Source organism: Pseudophryne corroboree, chromosome 4 (assembly GCF_028390025.1).
Source record: "Pseudophryne corroboree isolate aPseCor3 chromosome 4, aPseCor3.hap2, whole genome shotgun sequence".
Classification (NCBI taxonomy): domain Eukaryota; kingdom Metazoa; phylum Chordata; class Amphibia; order Anura; family Myobatrachidae; genus Pseudophryne; species Pseudophryne corroboree.
The window spans coordinates 777,717,674-777,735,472 of record NC_086447.1 but is presented as its reverse complement, the minus strand read 5'-3'; the positions used below and the strand labels follow the sequence as shown (position 1 = coordinate 777,735,472).

Sequence of the window (17,799 nt, the reverse complement as noted above, 5' to 3'; positions counted from 1 at the left end):
TCTGTGCCCAGTGCGCTGTTCTGTGGCGGTGGTGATAGCGCAGAGGGCACAGATTGGTGGTGATAGCGCAGAGGGCACCATTCCATCAGGGTCCAGGAATGGTGACAAAGGGATAAGTGTGTGTGCACTAGGAGAGGGTTAATGTGATGTTAGTGATAATTGCTGTTAGGAATACTAATTGTCTGCTCTGGAAGGGAGAGCATATGATTGTGTATCCAGGGATCTGTCTGTGCTTGTTGGATGATCAGGTCAGAACACAGCCCCAGGCGGGGAGGAAGGAGCAGTGTGTTCTCAGCAGTCAGCAGAGCTGGCACGAGGGTCACTTTAGGTTGGAAAGATTAATATTTTAGTGTTTATGACATACCTGGGGGCTAACTGCTACATGTCTGCCACATCCAGCCTGCTGAGACTTCCAGGGATGTGATTGATGCATGAAAGGCTGCATGTGCTCTGTGTGGCAGTGCTGAAATCATGGTATTTATACTGTATGTTCTAATAACTTTTTTCTTTTTGCCTTCACAATTTGGTGGGAGCAGTGATTAGGGGCAGCAGCACTGTATTTGTATTTTTGTTATTTTTACAGGGAGTCTGACCAAGAAGCCAAGATGTTTTACACTCAACTAACTGTAGTTTAGCGCAATTATGTCCAGCAACAGGGGTGGGCTGTACATTACTATTGAATTGTTCATTGGCAGTCCACATTGACACTGCACAATACTCTAGAAGTGGTCATTGGCAGTCCACATTGATACTGTACAGTCCTATAGAAGTGGGCATTGGCAGTCCACATTGATACTGTACAGTCCTATAGAAGTGAGCATTGGCATTCCACATTGATACTGTACAGTCCTATAGAAGTGGGCATTGGCAGTCCACACTGATACTGTACAGTCCTATAGAAGTGAGCATTGGCAGTCCACACTGATACTGTACAGTCCTATAGAAGTGGGCATTGGCAGTCCACATTGATACTGTACAATCCTATAGAAGTGGTCATTGGCAGTCCATATTGACACTATACAGTACTATAGATGTGTGCATTGGCAGTACACACTGATACTATACAGTACTATAGAAATGGTCAATGGCAGTCCACATTGATACTCTACAGTACTAGAGAAATGGGTATTTACAGTCCACATTAATATGGTATAGTAATAGGGAAGGGGGCATTGACAGTCCACATTGTCACTGTACAGTGCTATAGAAGTGGCCATTGGCAGTCCATATTGACACTGTATAGTACTATAGATGTGTGCATTGGCAGTACACACTGATACTATACAGTACTATAGAAATGGTCAATGGCAGTCCACATTGATACTCTACAGTACTAGAGAAATGGGTATTGGCAGTCCACATTAACATGGTACAGTACTAGGGAAGGGGGCATTGGCAGTCCACATTGTCACTGTACAGTGCTATAGAAGTGGCCATTGGCAGTCCACATTGTCACTGTACAGTGCTATAGAAGTGGCCATTGGCAGTCCACATTGACATTGTACAGTAGTATAGAAGTGGGCACCGGAAGTCCATATTGACTCTGTACAGTTAGTGGGTATTGTCAGTTCATGGCGACACTGTACAGTTCTATAGAAGTAGGGCACCGTTAGTCCACATTGACACTGTACAGTACTATAGAAGTGGGCATCAGCAGTCCATATTGACACTGTACAGTACTATAGAGGTGGCCACTAAGCAACATAACAGTTATACATTGAAATATGTCAAAATGATACATTATTAAGTTTTCCTGAAAAAAAAAAAGTTGATTAAGTGGTTGCACTATGCTAATTTATTAAGATTACTGTTAAAAAAAGTATTATAGCATGATTATATACTGTGCAGTCAGCATTGTATTTACTGTATCATTAATAATTTCAGCATAGCAAATCTACGGAAAAACACATGCTGATTATAAAAAGATGTATTAACCATGTATGTTTTTTATTTTATTTGTTTTGTGCTTGGAATGTCAGGAGGAATCTAATACAATTGTGTACACATCGAGGCAGAAATGTACAATATAAGCTGTGCGTTTTAGGAATATGATATAGTATAGCAGGATCTGCAATACATTAATGATCTTTGTGAGATGGTAAATGTTTGCCAAGTGCCTCCTAAGGTGTATTTCTTCATCGAAAGTAACCCTTAATCAGGGCTAAATGATAAATCAGTCACTCTGCTTATTGTTTGTTAAATACCCATTTGTTTAGATTTTGTTAACATTTATAATTAGTTTATAATAAATGAATTAGTTTATAATAAATGTTATTAAGACCTGTATTTCACTAACTTAATCTCTATATATTGGTATACTACATATACTGTACCACAGGTAGAGAACCTGGGCACTTCAGTATACAGCACAGCATAAATTACTATAGCATTATCTTGGAGATGTGACAGATGTACAGACATACCGTCCATGTGATTCATTTTTTTTAAGCATATCCGCGTTAAAGAATTGAAAGACTTAATACTGGACAAATGTGACCTATTCACTTTCATATGTATGAATGTAGCTGATGTATAATTGTCTCTGTAGAAATTCATTTTTAAAGACATTCCGCCTTCCTGACCTCCCTTCTTGTGACACATTCAGCCTGTTAGGCATCCCGGCACTTTGGTAGGGAATCAGTGTACCGTATTATAGGAAAGCTATGTTAGTGAGGTTAAAGTGTCCATTCAGGCGTTTCTGTGGAAATATTTTATTGGACTTATTCCTGTAGACCCAGGGCATCAGCAGGTACATAATGTTCTAGTTCATGGTGGGATCATACTTTGTGCAGCACTGACAAAATGGTCTCGCTCTCCGGCAATGTAAATCTGCCACTGATCCGATAAAGGTTATCACTTTAGCTTATATTTACACTTTGCAGCATTAGTGCATTTGAATTGTGAATTATTGCTGCATAGGACATCACAGAGCAGACCCTGTTAGATTGTATCTCATGTATGGTCTGGAAACCCATTATTTTGAATCTTGCATAAAATAATGATATAACATGTTCTAGGTGCAGCCACTATAATAATATTCCCATGGCCGTAGCAGATCCAACCAATGACTTGAATCAGAATACAATTACAGAACTGCTCCTTGCATTAAAGCACTGAAATTCCGCTGCAGGTTTGGGTTGGCAGCTGTGTGAAAAATGAATGGACTACACACCAGAGATACAGAAAGACTATATGATATTTTCCAGTTCATTAATATAGCTGTATTCAATAGCAAGCTAATATATTATTGTTTTTTTGCATGTTTAAAAGAAAAATGAAGGATACATTGTTCTTTTGTCAGCTGCAGAGATGGGAAAAAGAAATCTGAATGATGGCACTGTAACACACGGCTCTCCAGAACACACCTGAGTCCAGAACTGACAGGCTGTACAAAGCTGTATATACAATTATGGTGACGTAGGGGGAGATGTATCAAACATTCTAAAGACGACATTTGGAGAAGTTGCCCTTAGCAACCATGGGGGTCATTTCGAGTTGATCGCTCGCTAGCAACTTTTTGCAGCGCAGCGATCATCTCAACCGCGGCTAAACTGCGCATGCGTATGCACCGCAATGCGCAGGTACGTCGTACGAGTATAAAGCGGTTCATGCTGAGCGATGGATTTAACAAAGAATCCATTCGCACAGCTGAACGCACGGTGATTGACAGGAAGAGGGCGTATATGGGTGTCAACTGACCGTTTTCAGGGAGTGGTTGGAAAAACGCAGGCGTGTTCATGCGTTTGCAGGGCGGGTGTCTGACGTCAAATCCAGACCAGACAGGCTGAAATTATCGCAAGGGCTGAGTAAGTCTAGAGCTACTTAGAAACTGCACAAATTTCTTTCAGGCCGCTCGGCAGCACACGCGTTTGCGCACTTGCAAAGCGAAAATACACTCCCCCATAGGCGGCGACTATCTGATCGCAAGCCAGCAAAAAGTTGCTAGCGAGCGATCAACTCGGAATGACCCTCCATAAGCTTCTAGCTGTCATTTTATAGAATGTACTTCTTTACTTGTGCTCTTTAGAAAGTTTACTGTACTGTATCCACCCATAGACATTAAGATGTGATGTTGTAACAGCATCCGGCCATTGGCTAAAAATCAGCAAACCTTTAATAGAGTGCTGCTTCTGTCCAGGCCAGAGTTTTCAGATTTGGGTGTAAAGGACGGCTGACAGAAAACCAGAACAGGAATAGTGTTATAAAAACGTCTCATAAATCGTTGGCATACAGTGTGATAGTATTTAGCCATCACATAGGTGGTACCTAGTATACAGATGGTACCGCTAGGGGCTTCACATTGCCTGTTTGGAGATGCTCCATATGGTCAGAGCATCAGCATACTACAGTAGATTCAGGCTGACCAGTCAAGTTTAGGGATGACCAACTACGATCGATAGTTCTTCACTGATGGTCGATGGTTTTGCCATCGATGGCAGACAGGATGATAGTGTTTTTTTCCCCAAAGCTGGGGAATAGAGCTTAGCACCGCCATCACGTTGCACAGCTAAGCCCTGCCCTCAATTCTGATTGGTCCATGGCCCACCATGCCCCTCAGTAAGGTTGAATCATTGGTGGGAACAAACCATTGCACAGTGCTCATCCTGTGCCATCCTGTGCCATCACTATCCAATCATAGACTAGCCTACTACATAGACTGTGTGACTGCAAAGTGCTCATCCTGTGATATCACCATCTAATCAGAGACTGACCTGGTACATAGACTGTGTGACTGCACAGTGCTCATCTTCTGACATCATTATCCAATCACAGACTAATCTATTCCCTGGTGTCGGCATTCTGAATAGTGTCGGGATTCTGGCGTCGGTATTTTGACTGCCAGATTCTGATCGCCGGTATCCTGATTGGAACCCGATTGTGTGAGTGTACTGTGCCTTTTCTGTGACATCACTATCCAATCACAGACTAACCTGCTACATAGACTGTGTGACTCCACTGTGCTCACTCTGTGACATCACCATCCAATCACAGACTACCCTGCTACATAGGCTGTGTGACTGCACTGTGCTCACTCTGGGACATCACCATCCAATCACAGACTAACCTGCTACATAGATTGTGTGACTGCACTATGCTCACTCGGTGACATCGCCATCCAATCACAGACTACCCTGCTACATAGATTGTGTGACTGCACTGTGCTCACTCTGGGACATCGCCATCCAATCACAGACTAACCTGCTACATAGATTGTGTGACTGCACTATGCTCACTCGGTGACATCGCCATCCAATCACAGACTAACCTGCTACATAGGCTGTGTGACTGCACTGTGCTCACTCTGTTAGGCCCTACACACTGGCCGATTTTTTTGAAAGATATGAACGGTCTCGTTCATAAATGAACGAGAACTCGTTCATATCTTTCAGTGTGGAGGCTCCAGCGATAAACGATGCGCGGCCCCGCGCTCGTTCATCACTGGTCCCCCGTCGGCTGTGCATGCAGGCCAATATGGACGATCTCGTCCATATTTGCCTGCACTTCAGTGGAGCCGCGTGACGGGGGGAGTGAAGAAACTTCACTCCCCCGTCACTGCCCCCCGCCGCCGGGTCGGCCGTATCCGCCGTCGGGCAACTCGGCGGCGGATCGGCCAGTGTGTAGGGCCCCTGTGACATCACCATCCAATCACAGACTAACCTGCTACATAGATTGTGTGACTGCAAAGTGTTCATCCTGTGACATCACTATCCAATCACAGACTACCCTGCTACATAGGCTGTGTGACTGTACTGTGCTCACTCTGGGACATCACCATCCAATCACAGACTAACCTGCTACATAGATTGTGTGACTGCAAAGTGTTCATCCTGTGACATCACCATCCAATCACAGACTATCCTGCTACATAGATTGTGTGACTGCACTGTGCTCACCCTGTGACATCACAGGCCCATACACACTTGACGATGCACACGTCGTTAACGACCGTCGTTAACAACTTCCCTTGAACAGCTGAGCAAACGACATGAGCATACACACTACCAACAACCAAAGACCAACGACCAAAGACCATTCATTGTTGAAGCGTCCAAGCTGAACAGTTTATTAAAATAATGAGCTGGGAACAGGGCTGGTAAACAGTGGCTTGGTCGTTGGTCGTTCACACCATACACATTCAACGACGTCTCTGGTCGGTAACGACCATAGTGGAAATTGAGCATACATGCTCCACAGATAAGCGAGGGTCGTTAACGTCCCGCGGGGCCGCGCATCGGTGGTCGTCGGATGCATACACACTTGACGATATAATGAGCGACGTCGTTGATGAGGGCTGAAATGAACGACGTCGCTCATTTTATCGTCAAGTGTGTATGGGCCTTAACCTGCTACATTGACTGTGTGACTGCAAAGTGTTCATCCTGTGACATCACTATCCAATCACAGACTACCCTGCTACATAGGCTGTGTGACTGCACTGTGCTCACTCTGTGACATCACCATCCAATCACAGACTAACCTGCTACATAGACTGTGACTGCAAAGTGTTCATCCTGTGACATCACTATCCAATCACAGACTATCCTGCTACATAGATTGTGTGACTGCACTGTGCTCACCCTGTGACATCACCATCCAATCACAGACTAACCTGCTACATTGACTGTGTGACTGCAAAGTGTTCATCCTGTGACATCACCATCCAATCACAGACTATCCTGCTACATAGATTGTGTGACTGCACTGTGCTCACCCTGTGACATCACCATCCAATCACAGACTAACCTGCTACATTGACTGTGTGACTGCAAAGTGTTCATCCTGTGACATCACTATCCAATCACAGACTACCCTGCTACATAGACTGTGTGACTGCACTGTGCTCACTCTGGGACATCACTATCCAATCACAGACTAACCTGCTACATAGACTGTGTGACTGCACAGTGCTCTTCCTGTGACATCACCATCCAGTCACAGGCTAACCTGATACATAGTGGGGAATTCAATTGTTCGAAAAGTCAGTTGGGTGTCTGTTTTTTTCTGTCTATTAGATAGGAAAAAACAGACACCCAACTGACTTTTCAAACAATTGAATAGGCAGGAAAAAACAGACACCCAACCGACTTTTCAAACAATTGAATTCCCCCCACTTTGTGTGGGACGTATCATGTATCGCTACTGCCATCTATTGCATTCCTAATGGGATTTAATATTATGTATGAATACTTACCTGCAGGAACAACTACTTCCAAGAAGAGCTCTCTCTTGCAACGAGAAGACTTCCAGGTTTATGATCTAGGAGTAATATTGTGCATGCGTGGCCGTCGACCTATGCATGTGCAATAGTCAGGGGAACTTCCCTTTCTTTGTGCAAAAAGATGCCAATAGGCTTCTATAGGGCACGCCATTTATAGACGTCGTAGCCTATTGTGCAGAAGCTCCAGAAAGTTTTGGTTTCTGGGGCTTGCTGCATATTGGCATATTGCAGGCCTCATAGAATTCTTCAGTATCTGCTGCGGACCATTTTAATACATATGGGGAACCATATGTATTGTGGTAAACCTCGAAAACAGCAGTTTTACTGCGTGTGTTAGGTTGATACATCCAACTTTGTGACATCTCTATCCAATCACAGACTAAACTGCTACATAGATTGTGTGACTGCACTTTGCTCACCTTGTGTCACTATCATCTGACCGAAGAGTGTTCACTAACAACAAATCGGTCTAACACATCTCCACCTGTGTGGTAAAAACTCTTGAAATCCTTATAGTGCACAATCTGTAAGGACATCAATCTGCATTGTGCTTCCTTGCCGTTTCGCACTGCAGTTCAGATTACGCTGTCCTGGAGAAGCGGAAAGCTGATATTTCCGTCCTTTCATGAATCGCACTCACCATACTAAAGTATGGTGATGCAATTTAGCCATGGAGTGGGGTTGCCTTTGGAGAAGTTAGGAACTTCTCCAAGGTAACCCACTTCATGAATAGCCCAAAGCAGAGAAATCCCTATTTTCCGTGAAACAGGTCTTTTCTCTACTTTATGAATAGACCCAAAAACCAAGTAGGGTTTTCAGAGAAAAGCAGGGTGGTTCTAGTGTAGCAGGTGTTGAACTATACCAGCAGCAGGAGGCTGAGTGTTACTGGGGGGGACAGTCGTTAGCTCTGTGGTTTAAGTTATTACTGTGTAGTCTCCCACTTTTATAATAGTGAATTCTATTATAACATCTTGTCAATTGCCCATGTTATTGAAAAGAAGGTGTTTCTGAGATAGCCAAAGGATATAAATGGATATATGAGAAAGAAGATAAAAAAGAACAATAGTGTAGACCACAAGTTCTAAAACATGGTCCTCAGGACCCCAAACAGTTCATGTTTTCCAGGTCTCCTCACAGAATCACAAGTGAAATAATTAGCTCCACCTGTGGATGTTTTAAAATATATCAGTGACTAATAAATACACCTGTGTTCCTGCTAGGTGATCTGCAAAATGTGAACTGTGTGGGGAACTGAGGACCGAGTTTAAGAACCACTTGTGTAGACTGTTGTAGAAGGGTAGGAAAATTGTAATGTGAATTGTAATGTGAATATATACAATATACTCACCCGTTCTAGGGTGTTATTAGGTGCTTAATAATAATTGCACCAATGTCCTATGGTGGTTGCAGATACCACTAGCAGGTGCAGGTAGATGTGAGGATTTTTCTTCTGTTGCACAGGGACTGTGTACTGGGATATTTGTCTCCTGTGGAGTCCGCCAATTTCTTGACATCTTCTCAGGCATTAGATGTTTAAATACCTCATATGTAAGGGAGATAAGGTTCTAAACATGGTGCAGATTAAAATGTAGAGTCGTTTTTGTCCCAGTGGACGTGAGTAGGTTGAACGTGAGCTTTGGACATTTATTATAACATTATAACCTGACGTGCGTTGGTTGTACTTTGCAAAATGCAAATAAGTGCTCTGTATAGATATTGTACTGCATATAGATGATTATCCAATAACATGTTATACATACAGTAAATTATAAAACAAAAATAAATAAAATAACAATGTAAAAATCACAGTATCAAAAGCAGTAATTCAAGATTTTAATAAATGAGACGAGAAAGGGATAATACCAGGGAAAACAGGGAACCATATTCTGTAACACTAGGATGCCATGTACTGTGCGCTCGGTGACATGTTTCCGCCTCCTTTCACACCTAGGTACTGTTCTAGGTTGTGCAGACATCTGATAGCACATTCTTAGCGTGCACCTTCATGTGCGCTGGAGGCATCATCCAAATACAAAACTGACATGTTATTGCCGCAGATTTTACAATGCGCCATGTTACCAGTAAATGTTTGCAATGGAATAAGTACAGCGCGTGGTAAAATGCTGGAAAAGGGCATGAAAAAAATGCATCTGAAGAACGTGAATGTTTTCATTCATCTCTTACCTCCCCCCTGTGTGTGAACAAGCCCCTTGCTGCACCTGTTTTTCATCAGATGGGAAAAGCGTACCAATTGGGCATACAAATTAAGAAAGCCTTAATACTTCCACATGGACAAATTAAGCAGTAGGCTGTATGACTGAGCTCTATAAAGCCAATTGCACCAGCAGCAATCAAATGACAGCCGAAGCCATGTGCCAAATGTTGGTGTATCTGTTTATATGCAAAACAGTTCCATTAATTCTCCTGCGTCCTTCTGCACAACCCGCAGAACACCCAGTGTTTTATCTAATATGTGTGCAATGTAGGTGCCTAAAGTACCTCCCTATGCGCATCTCATAGCTGACGTAAAGCCTCATTTTACAAGTTCGGTTTCTTGTTCAAAATGCGGTAACGCTAACATTTATTTACTTTAGGTAAACAGCTTTTTCCTGCTCATTGCCTTTAGCGCTTTCTTCCCACTTTAACAGTCGTAAGTCTTAAAACCATATGTTATAGATATCAGGAGGCAAAGGAACTCAACATAGTGACTGCACACATTTTACACAGGTTCCCTGAGGTGTTGGTGTTTTAACTGCAGATATTCATATACTTGTATATACAATTGCTTCATACTCCTTCTCCTCCTCCAGCTGTTCACACTGATGTTCTCTTAAGCCAGGACTGTAGCAGAAGGCAATTTGTTAGGTGTTGGATGTGTAAGATAAATGCAGGGGCTAAAGATATTTTCCTTCCTACTTGTCTGGAAGTTTGTGCTCCGTTTGCTCTAAAGCAGCGTTTGTGTTTTGTTATTAAATATGTGGAGGATCTATCTGTAGCATCTATTCCTGTGCTGGCGATAATGTGCCTATCTACTAAGCACAGTTTGGTTTCCCTTTTCATTTATACACAGTATATTAATCATTTTATTTCGTTACTATGGGGGTGATTCAGAGCTGATTGTAGATGTGCTAAAAAGTATCGCACGGCGATACTTTTGCCTCCGGTGAGTAGCTACCTGCCCACGCAGCCTAGCTACCCACCATGTTTGGACATTACACAGCCGCCGCAGCAGCCTGCCCCAGCAACACGCCTGCGTTCTCCGGACTGCGCCCCCCCCAATGGCGTTCAAACGCCGATGGCGCTCCCCAATCAGGCACGCTCCCTTCCATCATTCAGGCAGAGGTGATCGCGCAGTGCGGCTGCTGCGTATGCGCACAAGACATAGGGCTTCAACCTGTAATGTTTCTTTAACGTGCAATCCCAAATATGAGGTGTGTTTCTTTAACATTAACCACTGGTTATATGTAAGATGACACATGGTGGTAAATATACTGTGAATTGGGTTTGCCGTTTATTGCATTCCGCTGGACATCACTGTGGGATTTCTGTCTATTGCAGTCTGCTGGACATCGCTGTGGGATTGCTGCCTATTGTAGTCCGCTGGACATCACTGTGGGATTGCCGTTTATTGCAGTCCGCTGGACATCACTGTGGGTTGCTGTCTATTGCAGTCCGCTGGACATCGCTGTGGGATTGCTGCCTATTGTAGTCCGCTGGACATCGCTGTGGGATTTCTGTCTATTGCAGTCCGCTGGACATCGCTGTGGGATTGCTGCCTATTGCAGTCCGCTGGACATCGCTGTGGGATTGCTGTCTATTGCAGTCTGCTGGACATCGCTGTGGGATTGCTGTCTATTGTAGTCCGCTGGACATCGCTGTGGAATTGCTGTCTATTGCAGTCTGCTGGACATCGCTGTGGGATTGCTGTCTATTGCAGTCTACTGGACATCGCTGGGGGATTGCTGTCTATTGCAGTCTGCTGGACATCGCTGTGGGATTGCTGTCTATTGCAGTCTGCTGGACATCGCTGTGGGATTGCTGTCTATTGCAGTCTGCTGGACATCGCGGTGGGATTGCTGTCTATTGCAGTCTGCTGGACATCGCTGTGGGATTGCTGTCTATTGCAGTCTGCTGGACATCGCTGTGGGATTGCTGTCTCAAAATCCTGCAGTTACTGTTCATTGGATTTCAGTGTCAATAGAACTTCCGACGGCGATGTCCAGCGTGTATAGTTTGTCTTAAACCCCGTTGGATACACCCATAGAACCTATAGCGGACCTGAAGCCTGCATAGATCGGTCTGATCAGTATGATCTGTGCGGGATTTGTTACATATAAAAGTGAATAAATGGTAGCGATGGACAATAGGTAACTAATGGGGGGCGGGGGGAGACAGATAAAGTGGAGAGAGGTAAAGTACCAGCCAGTCAGCTCCTAGCTGCCATGTTACAGGCTGTGTTTGACAAATGACAGAAGCTGTTTGGTTGGTATTTTATCTCTCTTCACTTTATCACTCTCCAAGGCTTAGTACATTTGCCCCATTGTTCATTTGTAGGTGGCCTCTAGTCCCATCAAGCTTGACCTGGCATGATGCCACTTGCCAAACCATATGTGCCAGCATGCCCAGACATTAAGGGCCCGCTGGTGCCTGTAGTCCGCCTGTGAAAAACATAATAAAATAAAGAAAAGAAAAGACACGCATGTTGAAAGTATATATTTATTACACCACTCCCTCACACAGCCCTCATTCTCCAATTTTATATTCTCAAAATTCAGGGATGAGGTCGTCTTTGATTCCTGTAAGTATCCACGACTTTGGAAAAACAAAAAACCCAGGCATTGTGGAGCGCTGCAATGGAAGTGATAGGGTCACTTGCAGTCACTTTCCATTGAATTGAACGGGGAAGCTGATTGGCGGAGAGAGTGGATCGTACTGATTGGCTGAGAGTGGTGGAGCAGCACTCTCAGCCAATTAGCACATTCCCATTCATTTCTGTGAAGAGTGACAGCAAATGACCCTATCATTCGCCACTCTCCTTAGAGATAAGTTGTCAGTTTGTTTGGATTTTGTATTATTATTTCTCATACGTCCTAGAGGATGCTAGGGACTCCAAAAGGACCGTGGGGTATAGATGGATCCGCAGGAGCTTGGGCACACTATAAAGACTTAAACTGGGTGTGAACTGGCTCCTCCCTCTATGCCCCTCCTCCAGACCTCAGTTAGACTTTGTGCCCAGGAGTGATGGGACACACACTAGGGGAGCTCTACTGAGTTTCTCTGAAAGACTTTATGTTAGGTTTTTTATTTTCAGGTAGTCCTGCTGGCTACAGGCTTCCTGCATCGTGGGAGTGAGGGGAGAGAAGCAGGACCTACTTCTTCTTAGTTCAAAGGCTCTGCTTCTCGGCTACTGGACATAGCTCCAGAGGGTTCGATCACTTGGTGCGCCTAGCTGCTTGTTCCCGGAGCCGCGCCGTCAACCCCATCACAGAAGCCAGAAGAAAGAAGCCGGGTGAGTATGTGAAGAACAGAAGACTTCAGACGGCAGAAGACTTCAGTAACGGAGGTACAGCGGTCGCGCTGCGCTCCATGCTCCCACACACCAACAGCACTCTCAGGGTGCAGGGTTCTGGGGGGGAGCGCCCTGGGCAGCAGGTTACTGTTTTCTTGAAAAGGCTGGCAGTGAAGGTTTTTTTTCGGTACCTTAGCACCGTGTCTCATACGCGCCTTTGATCTCCCGCCGCCGGCTTCCACGGGTGCTGGGCGCCGGGGGGGGGGGGGGGGGGGGAGCGCCCTTGGCAGCAAGGTAAGCGCTTTATGGTAGTGAGGGGCCGGGGCTCCGTGTCCCGGACCCCGCCGGCGGCTTATAGCGCACTACGCGCCACTTCCTCCAGCGCCGCCGGCTTCCATGGGTGCAGGGCGCTGGGGGGGAGCGCCCTGAGCGGCAGTTATTGAGCGGGGAGAAGAGGGGCAACCGTTCCCCGGACGCCGCGGCCGTTACCCTCGCCATTTACAGCCGGCGCGCGCGCTGCGCGACGGGGTGCCCACATGCTGAAGGGCTTGCTTGGGTGCGGGGCGCACGGGTCGCCCTGAGCAGCATTAGTTTCATGTGATATAGTGTATTTACACTATATATGGGCCAGATCTGTAGATCTGGGATATAAGGAGCTATAGCGCGCCGAGGGGGGCGGGGCTTAGCTCTCACACAAACAAGGTCAGCGCCATTTTTTTCCCCTGTCCCCGCCAAGATGTATGTATTGCACAAACAAGGGGGGGGCACTGTGTTTAGTGTTGTATACTCATATATAACACTAGTTGACTTAGGATTGGGCATGCAATCATTCTTGTGTGTAGTTTTTGTGTGCTCCCTGTCAAAAATACCCAGTTTAGTACACTTGTGTCAACGGGTGTGAGTGTTTGGTTATAAACACATATGGGTTCACTGTCGGCATCGCCGACGCACGTGGATACTTGCTACAAATAAGAAGTATATGGGGGACACAATGGTATGTGGGTCACCCTGTCGGCACCAACTGTTGTCACCGGGGGTAACTGGACATGCTGTATATGACTTATACCTGTGTATATAAAGTTGAACGATACTTCCCTCGGACCCCTTGGGGTCGCAAGACGTAATTTTCCCTGGTTATTAATCCCTGCTGTCGACGAATACTGGGGTTTTCTGTCGACTATAATGTTTCCTGGTAGTTCCACAACTGGGGCTTTTCAGTACATGGTCATACACGTTCGGACCACATTAATGTCACTGGGGACCAGAAAGCTCGGGACAATCTGATTATATATATAGTTTATATATATTTAGGATATGTGGCTATATGTGTATTGTAATACATATATTCATATGATGTTTCTGATGAATACTGGTGTAATAGTATTCCTTCTCATGTGCTGATCACTCTGTTGATAAAGCTCTAGGTCGGCTGTGACTCACACCCTCTCCGTAAGTCCGAAGGGTTATTCTCTTTCCGCCACGGATGGACTATGGTGAAAGTCAACGACTGGTCGACACGGGGCCCTGTCTCAATGGATCGTATACAGAAAAGCTAAGTGATATGATTATTTTTTCTATGCTGTGGGTTTTTTGCATTGTAGACACATGAGGGAGTGTTTGTGTTTGGTAGGTCATTGAATAGATTTACCCTAAAGAGAGAAGGGTGGTTCCTTATGTTGGATCCTCTCTATAATTTTGCGGCAGACTGTCGTAGGTATACAGGTAGTGTGGATGTATATCTGATTACCTGATGTATATCCATGAATGCTGTAATAATGGTATTCTATCATGTACTGGTCGCTCTGTTGATTAAGCTCTAGATTGGCCGTGACAAGTTGGTTTTTGATCCTCTCAAGGAGTCCGAATATTATTCTCTTCACAACGCGGAGAGAAAATTATGACAGTCAACTCCTGGTCGACGCAGAGCCCGGTCGCAAAGGATCATACACAGGCAGCTAAGTAAAATTTTATTTCTATACGTTGATCTTATTTGCACTGTATGCACATGAGGGAGTGTTGTATTCGGGTAGGCATCCGATAGAATTACCCTACCCAGAGTGGGTAGGCTTGCCTATGTTGATTCTATCTTATAACATTACAACAGGCTGCCACGTGACAGCAGGAGATGTCACCGGAAAAATGCTGAGGATGTCTCCGGGCAGTCTCGGCGGATACCTCTGGTAAGTCTAACTTTGTGTGTTAGCCTCCTTCACAACGGTTGGTGACGCATTCTTTTGTGGGAAGCTGTCGTTTTAACCGGTTCGATACCGTTCTTTTTTCCTTTTCTGTGCAGGCAGTGGAAGGTGAAACGGTAAGAGTTCGGCAGCCTTGTTAGGTTCGTAGTAGTGGATGTCGTTTCTGTTTCCACCACTTGTCACTGAGTCTATCGGGCTGGTCCCCACTCCGGTGGGCACTCGTCTACTAATTTTCAGTTGGTCCAGGAATAGACCAGGACCTGTGGGTTATTTATAGAATCCAAAGGGGAACATTCTGAGTTACGGTTGTTTCTCCTTACTGTTTTTCTAATAGTTCTTGCCGTTCCACGATGGAAGGGAAGACAGTACGCAACGCCATACAGAGGTGCGTCAGGATCAGGACATTGTCCGGTTGTCCCTGTATAAAGGTGCACATCGTTGTTTCTCTCTGACTGTTCTTCGACATGGGGATTGCCTGTGGTTTCCAACGACACAGTTGTCGGAGGTGGTTTTCAGAGTAGCTAATGACCGGTTAAGGTTCGGTATTTTTTCATATGAAAAGAGGTCTGATGATCCAAAGTTGGATTGGCTTTACTGTGACGCTTCATCATTGTGTTCCGTTACTAAACCGGTTGGGTGCGGCCTGAGAGGCCTTTTTTGGTGAGCGGGTCTAATGCAAGAGTGACTTTCAAGAGACCAGTTGGAAATGTGGTCCGGGTCTCACCTGCACATGCACCTGAATATAATCATAACGGCCAGGACATCGTTCTCTCCCTTTAGAGGGATGAAGGTTCGGGTTTCGGCTGTAGATCCTGGTGTCCGTGCATACAGATCTCCGAGACGGGGGAGCAGTACTTGCACGGGACGTGTTTCCAGGGGATAAGGTCAAGTTGGAAAGCTTGTCTGCTATAAGCTTTCTTGAATTAAGAATTAGTTTCGACAACCGTATTCTTCGTGTTCTGCCCGTGTTAGTTCTGCTAGACGACTTGTCAGCAATGGCGTAAGTAAGCCACTATGGTGGAGCAAGGAGACGAGCGGCAATGGCAGAAGATGCACAGTTTTGCCATTGGGTGGAAAGTCTGGTAAATGCTATATTAGCAGTCTTCGTTCCGGAGGTGAACGACTGAGATCTGGATTTCATCTGCTGACGCGATCTCCATCCTGGGAGAAATTCAGTCGTCATCGAGAAGTTTTCACAGACATTACAAGTCTTTGAGGAATGTCACAATTGGATTTGTTGGCGTCTCGCCTCAACGAGAGGCCTCAGGGATATTGTTCCAGGTCAAGGGACACTCGGGCTGTGGCAGTGGACGCCCTCGTGTCACCGTGGGTGTTTTTAGTCGGTCTATGTGGTCTCTCCGCTTTCATTTTTTCTGAAGGTGATAAACGGGAGATGGAAAAAAAAAAAAAAAAAAAGGTTCAGGCGATACTCTTAGATCCGGTCTGGCCAAGGAGGGTTTGCTATCCGGGTTTTCATGATTTACTCACAGAAGATGCCTGCCCTCTTCCTCTACGTGAGGATCTGTTACAACAAGATCAGGGCGTGTTTCCAGACTTACCGCGGCTGCGTCTGACGTCGTGGCGGTTGAATGCCATATCCTAAGCTGAAAGGGTGTTCCCAGTGTAGTCATTTCCTCAATTCTTCAGACTAAGAAGAAGTAACGGCTAAGCTTTACCACAGTACTTGGCGTAACTATGGTTTTTGGTGTGTATCAAGGAAGGCCTATGGAAGACTTTCAGCTAGGTCGTTCTTATCCATACTTTACAAACCGGTGTGGATGCAAGCTTAAAGTTGGGCTCCATTTCTGTACAGTGTAGCCTAATAACTTCTTTACAAAAATTTCTCTCTTGGAAAGTGGTCGTGCTCTTGGCTTTGGCATCCGCAAGGCGGGTGTTGGAAGTGGTGGTTTTGTCTCACAAGAGCCTTATTTGATTTTTTATGTGGATAGGGAGGACTTGAGAACTCGGTTAGTAGTTCTGCCAAGAGTGGTTTCTGGGTTTCGCAGAAATCGGTCTATTTTGATGCCGGTGGTTACTTAGGCATTAGCTGATTCAATTTCTCTCGATGTAGCCAGGGATTTGAATAGTTTGGTCGCCAGTTTGGCTCAGTTTGGAGAACCAGAGGTTCCGTTTGTCTGGTATGTTCCCAGCATGCTTTGGGTGACTGTGTTATGCAGTCTGTTACACGCTGGATCTGTGATGCTATTTGGCATGTTCGTTCTACGGCTGGATTGCCGTCACCGAAGTCGGTGGAAGCCCATTCTAATGGAAAGATGGGCTCTTCTTGGGCGGATGCCCGAGGAGTCTAGGCGGTTCAACTTTGCCGAGTGGATATTTGGTCGGGTTCAAACGTTTTTGATATGCTCTACAAGTTTGATACCCTGGCTGAGGGGGACCTTTTGTTTGCTCAGAGTCATCCGCACTCTCCCGCCCGTTCTGGAGCTTTGGTATAGATCCCATGGTCCTTTTGGAGTCCCCAGCATCCTCTAGGACGTATGAGAAAATAGGATTTTAGTACCTACCGGTAAATCCTTTTCTCTTAGTCCGTAGAGGATGCTGGGCGCTCGTCCCAGTGCGTACTGTGTCTGCAGTTGTTGCTTTTGGTTACACTCTAGTGGTGTTTCTTCTCTGTCAGACTGTTGCTGACGTTGTTCATGCCATGGCATGCGGTGTCTTACTATTGGTTGTGTTGACACACAGGTTGTGTTACATAGTCTCTCAGCATGTGGCTGTGTATTTTTCATGCCGTAGGCTGGTTTTCTATTTAATGCCAGGTTCTGCGGTATGTTCGTGGTGACTGTGAGCTGGTATGACACTCACCGTGTTATAAATTCTTTCTTCGAAATGTCCATCTCTCCTGGGCACAGTTTTTTAAC

General features: G+C 45.3%; 1 protein-coding gene across 5 annotated transcripts in view; it reads left to right on the top strand.

Moving 5' to 3' along the window:
• SERTAD4 (SERTA domain containing 4) overlaps positions 1–17,799 on the top strand; it is a 98,984-nt gene that overhangs the window by 288 nt on the left and 80,897 nt on the right. Inside the window, exon 1 of one of the 5 annotated variants that reach the window (XM_063918284.1) lies at positions 236–328. The exons of 1 other annotated variant lie outside the window; for it this stretch is intronic. The gene's annotated coding sequence lies outside the window, so the exon portion shown is untranslated. Of the gene's footprint in view, positions 1–235; positions 329–381; positions 486–3,362; positions 3,388–17,799 lie in introns of those variants that run through there. 3 more of the 5 variants (XM_063918288.1, XM_063918285.1, XM_063918289.1) reach the window with 3 other exon arrangements.